Source organism: Oncorhynchus gorbuscha, linkage group LG09 (assembly GCF_021184085.1).
Source record: "Oncorhynchus gorbuscha isolate QuinsamMale2020 ecotype Even-year linkage group LG09, OgorEven_v1.0, whole genome shotgun sequence".
NCBI lineage: Eukaryota > Metazoa > Chordata > Actinopteri > Salmoniformes > Salmonidae > Oncorhynchus > Oncorhynchus gorbuscha.
The window spans coordinates 76,730,496-76,743,795 of record NC_060181.1 but is presented as its reverse complement, the minus strand read 5'-3'; the positions used below and the strand labels follow the sequence as shown (position 1 = coordinate 76,743,795).

Below are 13,300 nucleotides of genomic sequence, written 5' to 3'. Positions count from 1 at the left end.
AATAAATAAAAATATATTGGTGGATGACGTGGGTGTGTGTTTTAGAGAGAGAGTGGGTGGTTGCGTGTGTGTGTGTGCGTGCGCCCACGAGTGATTCTCTGAGAGTCTGAAACATCAAGTAGATGGAGAATATGAAAGGGCATTGTGAACACTAGAAGTTGGCCCTGCTCTAGCAGCACCACCGTGATCAGAGAGAGAGAACACTTTGACAGAACAGAGAGCACGCGTTTGACAGGAGAGAGAGCACGCGTTTGACAGGAGAGAGAGCACGCGTTTGACAGGAGAGAGAGCACGCGTTTGACAGGAGAGAGAGCACGCGTTTGACAGGAGAGAGAGCACGCGTTTGACAGGAGAGAGAGCACGCGTTTGACAGGAGAGAGAGCACGCGTTTGACAGGAGAGAGAGCACGCGTTTGACAGGAGAGAGAGCACGCGTTTGACAGGAGAGAGAGCACGCGTTGACAGAAGAGAGAGAGAGAACGCGTTGACAGAAGAGTGAGAATGCGTTTGACAGAAGAGTGAGAACGCGTTGACAGAAGAGAGAGAGAGAGAACGCGTTGACAGAAGAGAGAGCGAGACAGAAAAGCGTTGACAGAAGAGAGAGAGAGAGAGAACGCGTTGACAGAAGAGAGAGAGAGAGAACGCGTTGACAGAAGAGAGAGAGAGAGAGAGAGAACGCGTTGACAGAAGAGAGAGAGAGAGAACGCGTTGACAGAAGAGAGAGAGAGAGAACGCGTTGACAGAAGAGAGAGAGAGAGAACGCGTTGACAGAAGAGAGAGAGAGAGAACGCGTTGACAGAAGAGAGAGAGAAACGCGTTGAGAAGAGAGAGAGAGAGACGCGTTGACAGAAGAGAGAGAGAGAGAACGAGAGAGAGAGAGAACGCGTTGACAGGAGAGAGAGAGAGAGAGAACGCGTTGACAGAAGAGAGAGAGAGAGAGAGAACGCGTTGACAGAAGAGAGAGAGAGAACGCGTTGACAGAAGAGAGAGAGAGAACGCGTTGACAGAAGAGAGAACGCGTTGACAGAAGAGAGAGAGAGAACGCGTTGACAGAAGAGAGAGAGAGAAGAGAGAGAGAGAACGTTGACAGAAGAGAGAGAGAGAAGACAGAAGAGAGAGAGAGAGACGTTGACAGAAGAGAGAGAGAGAACGCGTTGACAGAAAAGAGAGAGAGAGAGAACGCGTTGACAGAAGAGAGAGAGAGAACGCGTTGACAGAAGAGAGAGAGAGAACGCGTTGACAGAAGAGAGAGAGAGAACGCGTTGACAGAAGAGAGAGAGAGAACGCGTTGACAGAAGAGAGAGAGAACGCGTTGACAGAAGAGAGAGAGAGAGAGAGAACGCGTTGACAGAAGAGAGAGAGAGAGAGAGAGAACGCGTTGACAGAAGAGAGAGAGAGAGAGAGAGAGAGAACGTTGACAGAAGAGAGAGAGAGAGAGAACACGTTGACAGAAGAGAGAGAGAGAGAGAAACGCGTTGACAGAAGAGAGAGAGAGAGAACGCGTTGACAGAAGAGAGAGAGAGAGAGAACGCGTTGACAGAAGAGAGAGAGAGAGAGAAGAGAGAGAGAGAGAACGCGTTGACAGAAGAGAGAGAGAGAGAGAACGCGTTGACAGAAGAGAGAGAGAGAGAGAGAACGCGTTGACAGAAGAGAGAGAGAGAGAGAGAACGCGTTGACAGAAGAGAGAGAGAGAGAACGCGTTGACAGAAGAGAGAGAGAGAGAACGCGTTGACAGAAGAGAGAGAGAGAACGCGTTGACAGAAGAGAGAGAGAGAGAGAACGCGTTGACAGAAGAGAGAGAGAGAGAACGCGTTGACAGAAGAGAGAGAGAGAGAGAGAGAACGCGTTGACAGAAGAGAGAGAGAGAGAGAGAACGCGTTGACAGAAGAGAGAGAGAGAGAGAACGCGTTGACAGAAGAGAGAGAGAGAACGAGAGAGAGAGAGACAGAAGAGAGAGAGAAGAACGCGTTGACAGAAGAGAGAGAGAGAACGCGTTGACAGAAGAGAGAGAGAGAGACAGAAGAGAGAGAGAGAGAGAGAGAGAGAACACGCGTTGACAGAAGAGAGAGAGAGAGAGAGCGTTGACAGAGAGAGAGAGAGAGAGAGAGAGAGAGAGAGACAGAAGAGAGAGAGAGACAGAGAGAGAGAGAGAGAACGCGTTGACAGAAGAGAGAGAGAGAGAGAACGCGTTGACAGAAGAGAGAGAGAGAGAGAGAACGAGAACGCGTTGACAGAGAAGAGAGAGAGAGAGAACGCGTTGACAGAAGAGAGAGAGAGAAGAGAGAGAGAGAGAAGAACGCGTTGACAGAAGAGAGAGAGAGAACGCGTTGACAGAAGAGAGAGAGAGAGAACGTTGACAGAGAGAGAGAGAGAGAGAGAGAGAACGCGTTGAGAGAAGAGAGAGAGAGAGAGAGAGAGAAGAGAGAGAGAGAGAGAGAGAGAACGCGTTGACAGAAGAGAGAGAGAGAGAGAACGCGTTGACAGAAGAGAGAGAGAGAGAGAACGCGTTGACAGAAGAGAGAGAGAGAACGCGTTGACAGAAGAGAGAGAGAGAGAGAACGCGTTGACAGAAGAGAGAGAGAGAGAGAACGCGTTGACAGAAGAGAGAGAGAAACGTTGACAGAAGAGAGAGAGAGAGAACGCGTTGACAGAAGAGAGAGAGAGAGAGAACGACAGAAGAGAGAGAGAGAACGCGTTGACAGAAGAGAGAGAGAGAGAGAGACGCGTTGACAGAAGAGAGAGAGAGAACGAACGCGTTGACAGAAGAGAGAGAGAGAGAACGCGTTGACAGAAGAGAGAGAGAACGCGTTGACAGAAGAGAGACGCGTTGACAGAAGAGAGAGAGAGAGAGAACGCGTTGACAGAAGAGAGAGAGAGAGAGTTGACAGAAGAGAGAGAAGAGAGAACGACAGAAGAGAGAGAGAGAGAACGCGTTGACAGAAGAGAGAGAGAGAGAACGCAGAAGAGAGTTGACAGAAGAGAGAGAGAGAGAGAGAGAGAGACAGAGAGAGAGAGAGAGAGAACGCGTTGACAGAAGAGAGAGAGAGAGAGAACGCGTTGACAGAAGAGAGAGAGAGAGAGTTGACAGAGAGAGAGAGAGAGAGAGAAGAGAGAGAGAGAGAACGCGTTGACAGAAGAGAGAGAGAGAACGCGTTGACAGAGAGAGAGAGGAGAAAGAACGCGTTGACAGAAGAGAGAGAGAGCGTTGACAGAAGAGAGAGAGAGAGAACGCGTTGACAGAAGAGAGAGAGAGAGAGAGAAACGCGTTGACAGAGAGAGAGAGAGAGAGAGAGAACGCGTTGACAGAAGAGAGAGAGAAGCGTTGACAGAAGAGAGAGAGAGAGAGAGAGAACGAGTTGACAGAAGAGAGAGAGAGAGACGAACGTTGACAGAAGAGAGAGAGAGAGAGAGAACGCGTTGACAGAAGAGAGAGAGAGAGAACGACAGAAGAGAGAGAGAGAGAGAAACGCGTTGACAGAGAGAGAGAGAGAGAGAGAGAGAGAACGCGCGTTGACAGAAGAGAGAGAGAGAGAGAGAGAGAGAGAGAGAGAGAGAGAGAGAGAGAACGCGTTGACAGAAGAGAGAGAGAGAGAGAGAGAGAGAGAGAAACGCGTTGACAGAAGAGAGAGAGAGAGAGAGAACGCGTTGACAGAAGAGAGAGAGAGAGAGAGAACGCGTTGACAGAAGAGAGAGAGAGAGAGAACGTTGACAGAAGAGAGAGAGAGAGAGAGAGAGAGAACACAGAAGAGAGAGAGAGAGAGAACGCGTTGACAGAAGAGAGAGAGAGAGAACGTTGACAGAAGAGAGAGAGAGAGAGAACGCGTTGACAGAAGAGAGAGAGAGAGAGAACGCGTTGACAGAAGAGAGAGAGAGAGAGAACGCGTTGACAGAAGAGAGAGAGAGAGAACGCGTTGACAGAAGAGAGAGAGAGAACGCGTTGACAGAAGAGAGAGAGAGAACGAGAACGCGTTGACAGAAGAGAGAGAGAGAGAGACAGAAGAGAGAGAGAGAGAGAAACGTTGACAGAAGAGAGAGAGAGAGAGAACGCGTTGACAGAAGAGAGAGAGAGAGAGAACGCGTTGACAGAAGAGAGAGAGAGAGAGAAGAACGACAGAAGAGAGAGAGAGAGACGAGAGAGTTGAAGAGAGAGAGAGAGAGAGAGAGAGAGAGAACGCGTTGACAGAAGAGAGAGAGAGAGAGAGAACGCGCGTTGACAGAAGAGAGAGAGAGAGAGAACGCGTTGACAGAAGAGAGAGAGAGAGAGAACGCGTTGACAGAAGAGAGAGAGAGAGAGAACGCGTTGACAGAAGAGAGAGAGAGAGAGAACGCGTTGACAGAAGAGAGAGAGAGAGAGAGAGAGAAGAACGCGTTGACAGAAGAGAGAGAGAGAGAGAACGCGTTGACAGAAGAGAGAGAGAGAGAGAACGCGTTGACAGAGAGAGAGAGAGAGAGAGAGAACGCGTTGACAGAAGAGAGAGAGAGAGAGAGAGAGAGAGAGAACGCGTTGACAGAAGAGAGAGAGAGAGAGAACGCGTTGACAGAAGAGAGAGAGAGAGAGAACGCGTTGACAGAAGAGAGAGAGAGAGAGAACGTTGACAGAAGAGAGAGAGAGAGAGAGAACGTTGACAGAAGAGAGAGAGAGAGAAGCGTTGACAGAAGAGAGAGAGAGAGAGAGAGAGCGTTGACAGAAGAGAGAGAGAGAGAGAACGCGTTGACAGAAGAGAGAGAGAGAGAACGAGAGAACGCGTTGACAGAAGAGAGAGAGAGAGAGAACGCGTTGACAGAAGAGAGAGAGAGAGAGAACGCGTTGACAGAAGAGAGAGAGAGAGAGAACGAGACAGAAGAGAGAGAGAGAGAGAGAACGAGAAGTTGACAGAGAGAGAGAGAGAGAGAGAGAACGCGTTGACAGAAGAGAGAGAGAGAGAGAACGCGTTGACAGAAGAGAGAGAGAGAGAGAGACAGAAGAGAGAGAGAGAGAGAGAGAGAGAGAGAACGTTGACAGAAGAGAGAGAGAGAGAGAGAGAACGCGTTGACAGAAGAGAGAGAGAGAGAGAGAACGCGTTGACAGAAGAGAGAGAGAGAGAGAACGCGTTGACAGAAGAGAGAGAGAGAGAGAACGCGTTGACAGAAGAGAGAGAGAGAGAGAACGCGTTGACAGAAGAGAGAGAGAGAACGCGTTGACAGAAGAGAGAGAGAGAGAGAGACGAACGTTGACAGAAGAGAGAGAGAGACAGAAGAGCGTTGACAGAAGAGAGAGAGAACGAGAGAGAGAGAGAGAGAGAGAACGTTGACAGAAGAGAGAGAGAGAGAGAGAACGCGTTGACAGAAGACAGAGAGAGAGAGAACGAGACAGAAGAGAGAGAGAGAGAGAGAAGAACGTTGACAGAAGAGAGAGAGAGAGAGAGAACGCGTTGACAGAGAGAGAGAGAGAGAGAGAGAACGTTGACAGAAGAGAGAGAGAGAGACGCGTTGACAGAAGAGAGAGAGAGAGAGAACGCGTTGACAGAAGAGAGAGAGAGAGAGAACGTTGACAGAAGAGAGAGAGAGAGAAGAGAGACAGAAGAGAGAGAGAACGCGTTGACAGAAGAGAGAGAGAGAGAGAGAACGCGTTGACAGAGAGAGAGAGAGAGAACGCGTTGACAGAAGAGAGAGAGAGAGAGAACGCGTTGACAGAAGAGAGAGAGAGAGAGAACGCGTTGACAGAAGAAGAGAGAAGAGAGAGAGAGAGAGAGAGAAGAACGCGTTGACAGAAGAGAGAGAGAGAACGCGTTGACAGAAGAGAGAGAGAGAGAACGCGTTGACAGAAGAGAGAGAGAGAGAGAGAACGCGTTGACAGAAGAGAGAGAGAGAAGAACGCGTTGACAGAAGAGAGAGAGAGAGAGAGAGAGAACGTTGACAGAAGAGAGAGAGAGAGAGAGAACGCGTTGACAGAAGAGAGAGAGAGAGAGAACGCGTTGACAGAAGAGAGAGAGAGAGAGAACGCGTTGACAGAAGAGAGAGAGAGAGAGAGAGAGAGTTGACAGAGAGAGAGAGAGAGAGAGAGAGAGAGAGAGAGAGAACGCGTTGACAGAAGAGAGAGAGAGAGAGAGACGCGTTGACAGAAGAGAGAGAGAGAGAGAACGCGTTGACAGAAGAGAGAGAGAGAGACAGAGAGAGAGAGAGAGAGAGAGAACGCGTTGACAGAAGAGAGAGAGAGAACGCGTTGACAGAAGAGAGAGAGAGAGAGAGAGAGAGAGAGAGAGAGAGAGAGAGAGAGAGAGAGAGAGAGAACGCGTTGACAGAAGAGAGAGAGAGAGAACGCGTTGACAGAAGAGAGAGAGAGAGAGAGAACGCGTTGACAGGAGAGAGAGAGAGAGAACGCGTTGACAGAAGAGAGAGAGAGAGAGAGACGCGTTGACAGAAGAGAGAGAGAGAGAGAACGCGTTGACAGAAGAGAGAGAGAGAGAGAGAACGCGTTGACAGAGAGAGAGAGAGAGAGAGAGAGAGAGAGAGAGAGAGAGAGAGAGAGAGAGAGAGAGAGAACGACAGAAGAGAGAGAGAGAGAACGCGTTGACAGAAGAGAGAGAGAGAGAGAACGCGTTGACAGAAGAGAGAGAGAGAGAGAGAGAAACGCGTTGACAGAAGAGAGAGAGAGAGAGAGAACGCGTTGACAGAAGAGAGAGAGAAGAGAACGCGTTGACAGAAGAGAGAGAGAGAGAGAACGAGTTGACAGAAGAGAGAGAGAGAGAGAGAGAGAACGCGAGAAGAGAGAGAACGCGTTGACAGAAGAGAGAGAGAAGAGAACGTTGACAGAGAGAGAGAGAGACGCGTTGACAGAAGAGAGAGAGAGAGAGAGAGAGAGAGAGAACGCGTTGACAGAAGAGAGAGAGAGAGAGAACGACAGAAGAGAGAGAGAGAGAACGTTGACAGAAGAGAGAGAGAGAGAGAACGCGTTGACAGAAGAGAGAGAGAGAGAGAACGCGTTGACAGAAGAGAGAGAGAGAGAGAAACGCGTTGACAGAAGAGAGAGAGAGAGAGAACGCGTTGACAGAAGAGAGAGAGAGAGAGAACGCGTTGACAGAAGAGAGAGAGAGAGACGCGTTGACAGAAGAGAGAGAGAGAGAGAGAGAACGCGTTGACAGAAGAGAGAGAGAGAGAGAGAGACAGAAGAGAGAGAGAGAAGAGAACGTGTTGACAGAAGAGAGAGAGAGAGAGAGAGAACGCGTTGACAGAAGAGAGAGAGAGAGAGAGAACGCGTTGACAGAAGAGAGAGAGAACGCGTTGACAGAAGAGAGAGAGAGAGAGAACGCGTTGACAGAAGAGAGAGAGAACGCGTTGACAGAAGAGAGAGAGAGAGAACGCGTTGACAGAAGAGAGAGAGAGAGAGAGAACGCGTTGACAGAAGAGAGAGAGAGAGAACGCGTTGACAGAAGAGAGAGAGAGAGAGAACGCGTTGACAGAAGAGAGAGAGAGAGAGAACGCGTTGACAGAAGAGAGAGAGAGAACAGAAGAGAGAGAACGTTGACAGAAGAGAGAGAGAGAGAGAACGCGTTGACAGAAGAGAGAGAGAGAGAGAACGCGTTGACAGAAGAGAGAGAGAGAGAGAACGCGTTGACAGAAGAGAGAGAGAGAGAGAGAACGCGTTGACAGAAGAGAGAGAGAGAACGCGTTGACAGAAGAGAGAGAGAGAGAGAGAGAGAGAGAACGCGTTGACAGAAGAGAGAGAGAGAGAGAGAGAACGCGTTGACAGAAGAGAGAGAGAGAGAGAGAACGCGTTGACAGGAGAGAGAGAGAGAGAGAGAGAACGCGTTGACAGGAGAGAGAGAGAGAGAAGAGAGAGAGAGAGAACGTTGACAGAAGAGAGAGAGAGAGAGAGAACAGAAGAGAGAGAGAGAGACGTTGACAGAAGAGAGAGAGAGAGAGAACGCGTTGACAGAAGAGAGAGAGAGAGAGAGAACGCGTTGACAGAAGAGAGAGAGAGAGAGAACGCGTTGACAGAAGAGAGAGAGAGAGAGAACGCGTTGACAGAAGAGAGAGAGAGAGAGAGAGAGAGAGAAGAGAGAGAACGCGTTGACAGAAGAGAGAGAGAGAGAGAGAGAGAGAGAGACACGTTGACAGGAGAGAGAGAGAGAGAGAGAGAGAGAGAGAACGCGTTGACAGAAGAGAGAGAGAGAGAGAGAGAACGCGTTGACAGAAGAGAGAGAGAAGAGAACACGTTGACAGAAGAGAGAGAGAGAGAGAGAGACAGAAGAGAGAGAGAGACGCGTTGACAGAGAGAGAGAGAGAACGCGTTGACAGAAGAGAGAGAGAGAGAGAGAACGCGTTGACAGAAGAGAGAGAGAGAGAGAGAGAGAGAGAACGCGTTGACAGAAGAGAGAGAGAGAGAGAAAGCGTTGACAGAAGAGAGAGAGAGAGAGAACGCGTTGACAGAAGAGAGAGAGAGAGAGAACGCGTTGACAGAAGAGAGAGAGAGAGAGAACGCGTTGACAGAAGAGAGAGAGAGAGAACGCGTTGACAGAAGAGAGAGAGAGAGAGAACGCGTTGACAGAAGAGAGAGAGTTGACAGAAGAGAGAGAGAGAGAGAACACGTTGACAGAAGAGAGAGAGAGAGAGACGCGTTGACAGAAGAGAGAGAGAGAGAGAGAACGCGTTGACAGAAGAGAGAGAGAGAGAACGCGTTGACAGAAGAGAGAGAGAGAGAGAGAGAACGCGTTGACAGAAGAGAGAGAGAGAGAGAGAGAGAACGCGTTGACAGAAGAGAGAGAGAGAGAACGCGTTGACAGAAGAGAGAGAGAGAGAGAGAGAAGAGAGAGAGAGAGAGAGAACGCGTTGACAGAAGAGAGAGAGAGAGAGAACGCGTTGACAGAAGAGAGAGAGAGAGAGAACGCGTTGACAGAAGAGAGAGAGAGAGAACGCGTTGACAGAAGAGAGAGAGAGAGAGAGAGAGAGAGAGAGAGAGAGAAAGAACGCGTTGACAGAAGAGAGAGAGAGAGAGAACACGTTGACAGAAGAGAGAGAGAGAGAGAACGTTGACAGAAGAGAGAGAGAGAGAGAGAGAACGCGTTGACAGAAGAGAGAGAGAGAGAGAACGCGTTGACAGAAGAGAGAGAGAGAACGCGTTGACAGAAGAGAGAGAGAGAGAGACGCGTTGACAGAAGAGAGAGAGAGAGAACGCGTTGACAGGAGAGAGAGAGAGAGAACGCGTTGACAGAAGAGAGAGAGAGAGAGAGAACGCGTTGACAGAAGAGAGAGAGAGAGAACGCGTTGACAGAAGAGAGAGAGAGAGAGAGAACGCGTTGACAGAGAGAGAGAGAGAGAGAAGAGTTGACAGAAGAGAGAGAGAGAGAGAGAACGCGTTGACAGAAGAGAGAGAGAGAGAGACAGAACGCGTTGACAGAAGAGAGAGAGAGAGAGAGAGAACGAGACAGAGAGAGAGAGAGAGAGAGAGAGAACGACAGAGAGAGAGAGAGAGACGACAGAAGAGAGAGAGAGAGAACGCGTTGACAGAAGAGAGAGAGAGAGAACGTTGACAGAAGAGAGAGAGAGAGAGAACGCGTTGACAGAAGAGAGAGAGAGAGAACGCGTTGACAGAAGAGAGAGAGAGAGAACGCGTTGACAGAAGAGAAGAGAGAAGAGAGAGAACGCGTTGACAGAAGAGAGAGAGAGAGAGCGAGAACGCGTTGACAGAAGAGAGAGAGAGAACGCGTTGACAGAAGAGAGAGAGCGCGTTGACAAGAGAGAGAACTCGTTGACAAAAAGAGAGCGTGTTGACAGAAGAGCGAGAGCGGGTTGACAGAAGAGCGAGAGCGCTGACAGAAGGGAGAGAGTGCGCTGACAGAAGGGAGAGAATGCGCTGACAGAAGGGAGAGAATGCGCTGACAGAAGGGAGAGAATGCGCTGACAGAAGGGAGAGAATGCGCTGACAGAAGGGAGAGAATGCGCTGACAGAAGGGAGAGAATGCGCTGACAGAAGGGAGAGAATGCGCTGACAGAAGGGAGAGAATGCGCTGACAGAAGGGAGAGAATGCGCTGACAGAAGGGAGAGAATGCGCTGACAGAAGGGAGAGAATGCGCTGACAGAAGAGAGAGAATGCGCTGACAGAAGAGAGAGAATGCGCTGACAGAAGAGAGAGAATGCGTTTACAGAAGAGAGAATGCGTTGACAGAAGAGAGAGAATGCGTTGACAGAAGAGAGAGAGCGCGTTGACAGAAGAGCGAGAGAGAGCGTGTTGACAGAACTAAGCTGTCTTTTGATCAACACAAATGAAGGAACTGCCACACACCAGTCATCTAAAACCACTGTCACCAGGGGAGAATACATGTTGTACAGTACTCACACATTCTACTTTACCTGTTTTGATCTCTTAATAATCTTTTTATACCAGTCCTCTGGTGTTAGTTCATGGTCATATTCCCAAGTGGCAAAATAACAGAGGCCTTTTTTAGCCACATTCTAACAGTGGTACTTCAGTGAAGCATGTCATTTCTAGGTGAATTGTGTGTTTTCATGTCTCCCTTTGCTTGCAATAAACATTCAATAATAAACAACAGTGGCATGTGTTACATTATGTTGCTCAGGTCCTCCAAAGGTTACGCAGGTCCACTCCTGTTATCACTGTAGGTCACCTAGTCCAACCAGTCCAATCAGATAGTAAAACACACAGGTCCACTCCTGTTATCACTGTAGGTCCTCTAGTCCAGTGGTTCCAAACCAGGTATACTAGGACCCCTGGGAGTACTTGAGAACACTCATGAGACAATAGGTCATATGAGGGGGTACTTCAGGAGTACTCTGGGCAGAGCAAAATTCAGCTGTTGGTACAGTAACCCAAAATGGTTGGGAACCTCTGGTCTAGTCAATCAGATAGTAAAACACTCAACACTTCACTCTCTGCTCTGCTCTGGCTGATTGACTATAATTTCCAAACAGGGCACAGAAGAGCCCTTACACCCAGAAAGCTGAGTCATGTTATCAGACAGAAGGAGCCTTACACTTATTTTGTTCAGACTATTGAAGCAGACAGTGGTGGAAAAAGTACCCAATTGTCATACTTGAGTAAATGTATAGATACCTTAATAGAAAGTTACTGAAATAAAAGTCAGCAATTAAAATAGTAAAATATCAAAAGTAAATTGAATTGCTAAAATATACTTACGTATCAAAGTAAAAGTATAAATAATTTCAAGTTCCTTATATTAAGCAAACCAGACGGAACCATTTTCTTGTTTTAAAATGTATGGATTGCCAGGGTCACACTCCAACACTGATATTATTTACAAAAGATGCATTTGTGTTTAGTGAGACCGTCAGAACATAGGCAGTAGGGATGACCACGTGTTCTCTTGATAAGTGCATGAATTTCACAGTTTTCCTGTTCTGTTAAGCATTAAAAATGTATGGTGTAAAAAGTACAATATTTTCTTTAGGAGTGTAGTGAAGTAAAAGTTGTCAAAAATATGACTAATAAAGTACAGATACTACTTAAGTAGTACTTTAACGTATTTTTTACTTAAGTACATTACACTAGTGGAAGTAGAGGAGAGAAAGAATCTTTGAAAACAGCCTGTCAGGTGAGGTCTCTCCAGCCAAAAACAAAACTCTGAGAGAGCTTAGTTGGACGTAGCTGCCAGTTATCACACTGAAGTGTTAGCTTTAGTCTGTCCCTGTAATGTTTAAGTACACATTCAGTGTTCAACTTGGAAGTAAGAAACAAATTAACAAGCTTTTTACACCTAAGAAAGAAGTTGACTAGATTTAATGCTTAAACCCACTTACTAAATTCATTCAAATACACTGAACAAAAATATAAATGCAACATGTAAAGTGTTGGTCCCATGTTTCATGACCTGAAATAAAAGATCCCAGAATTGTTCCATACTCTCAAAAAGCGTATCTCTCATTGTGTGTACAAATTTGTTCACATCCCTGTGCATTTCTCCTTTGCCAAGATAATCCATCCATCTGACAGGTGTGGCACATCAAGAAACTGATTAAACAGTATGATCATTACACAGGGGCACCTTGTGCTAGGGACAATAAGGCCACACTAAAATGTGCAGTTTTGTCACACATCACAATGCCACAGATGTCTCAAGTTTCTAGGGAGCGCGCAGTAGGCATGCTGACTGCAGCAATGTCCAACAGAGCTGTTGCCAAATAATTTAATGTTCATTTCTCTACCATAAGTCTCCTTCCAGCATCATTTTAGAGAATTTGGCAGTACGTCCAACCGGCCTCACAACCGCATACCACATATAATCATGCCAGCCCAGGACCCCACATCAGTCTTCTTCACCTGAGGGATCGTCTGAGACCAGTCACCCGGACAGTTAATGAAACTGGGTTTGCACACCCAAAGAATTTCTGCACAACTTGTCAGAAACCATTTAAGGGAAGCTCATCTGCGTGCTTGTCGTCCTCACCAGGGTATTGACCTGACTGCAGTTCAGCGTCGTAACCAACTTCAGTGGGCAAATGCTCACCTTTGATGGCCGCTGGCACACTGGAGAAGTGTGCTCTTCATGGATGAATCCTGGTTTCAACTGTACCGGGCAAATGGCAGACAGCGTATATGGATGGCATTGTGTGGGCTATCGGTTTCAACGTTGTGAACATAGTGCCCCATGGTGGCGGAGGGGTTATAGTATGGGCAGGCATTAGCTACAGACAACGAACACGATTGCATTTCATCAATGGCAATTTTAATGCACAGAGATACCGTGATGAGATCCTGAGGCCCATTGTCGTGCCATTCATCCGCCGCCATCACCTCATGTTTCAGCATGATAATGCACGGCCCCATGTCGCAAGGATCTGTACATAATTCATGGAAGCTGAAAATGTCCCAGTTCTTCCATGGCCTGCAGACTTACCAGACATGTCACCCATTGAGCATGTTTGGGATGCTCTGGATTGATATGTACGACAGCTTGTTCCAGTTCTCGCCAATGTCTAACAACTTCGCACAGCCATTGAAGAGGAGTGGGACAACATTACACAGGCCACAATCAACAGCCTGATCAACTCCATGCAAAGGAGATGTGTCGAGCTGCATGAGGCAAATGGTGGTCACACCAAATACTGACTGGTTTTCTGATCCAACCTCCTACCTTTTTTGTTTTGTTATCTGTGACCAACAGATGCACATTTGTATTCCCAGTCATGTGAAATCCATATATTACAGTCTAATTAATGAATTTAAATTGACTGATTTCCTTATGAACTGTAACTCAGTAACATCTTTGAAATTTTTGCATGTTGCGTTTTTATATTTTTGTTCAGTGTAGAATACAACTAGGCCTAAATGACTGAGCACTTTCGT

The 13,300-nt window shown here is 47.7% G+C and overlaps 1 protein-coding gene across 1 annotated transcript in view; it reads left to right on the top strand.

The window, feature by feature from the left end:
* cryl1 (crystallin, lambda 1) overlaps positions 1-13,300 on the top strand; it is a 38,168-nt gene that overhangs the window by 21,465 nt on the left and 3,403 nt on the right. The window lies entirely within an intron of this gene.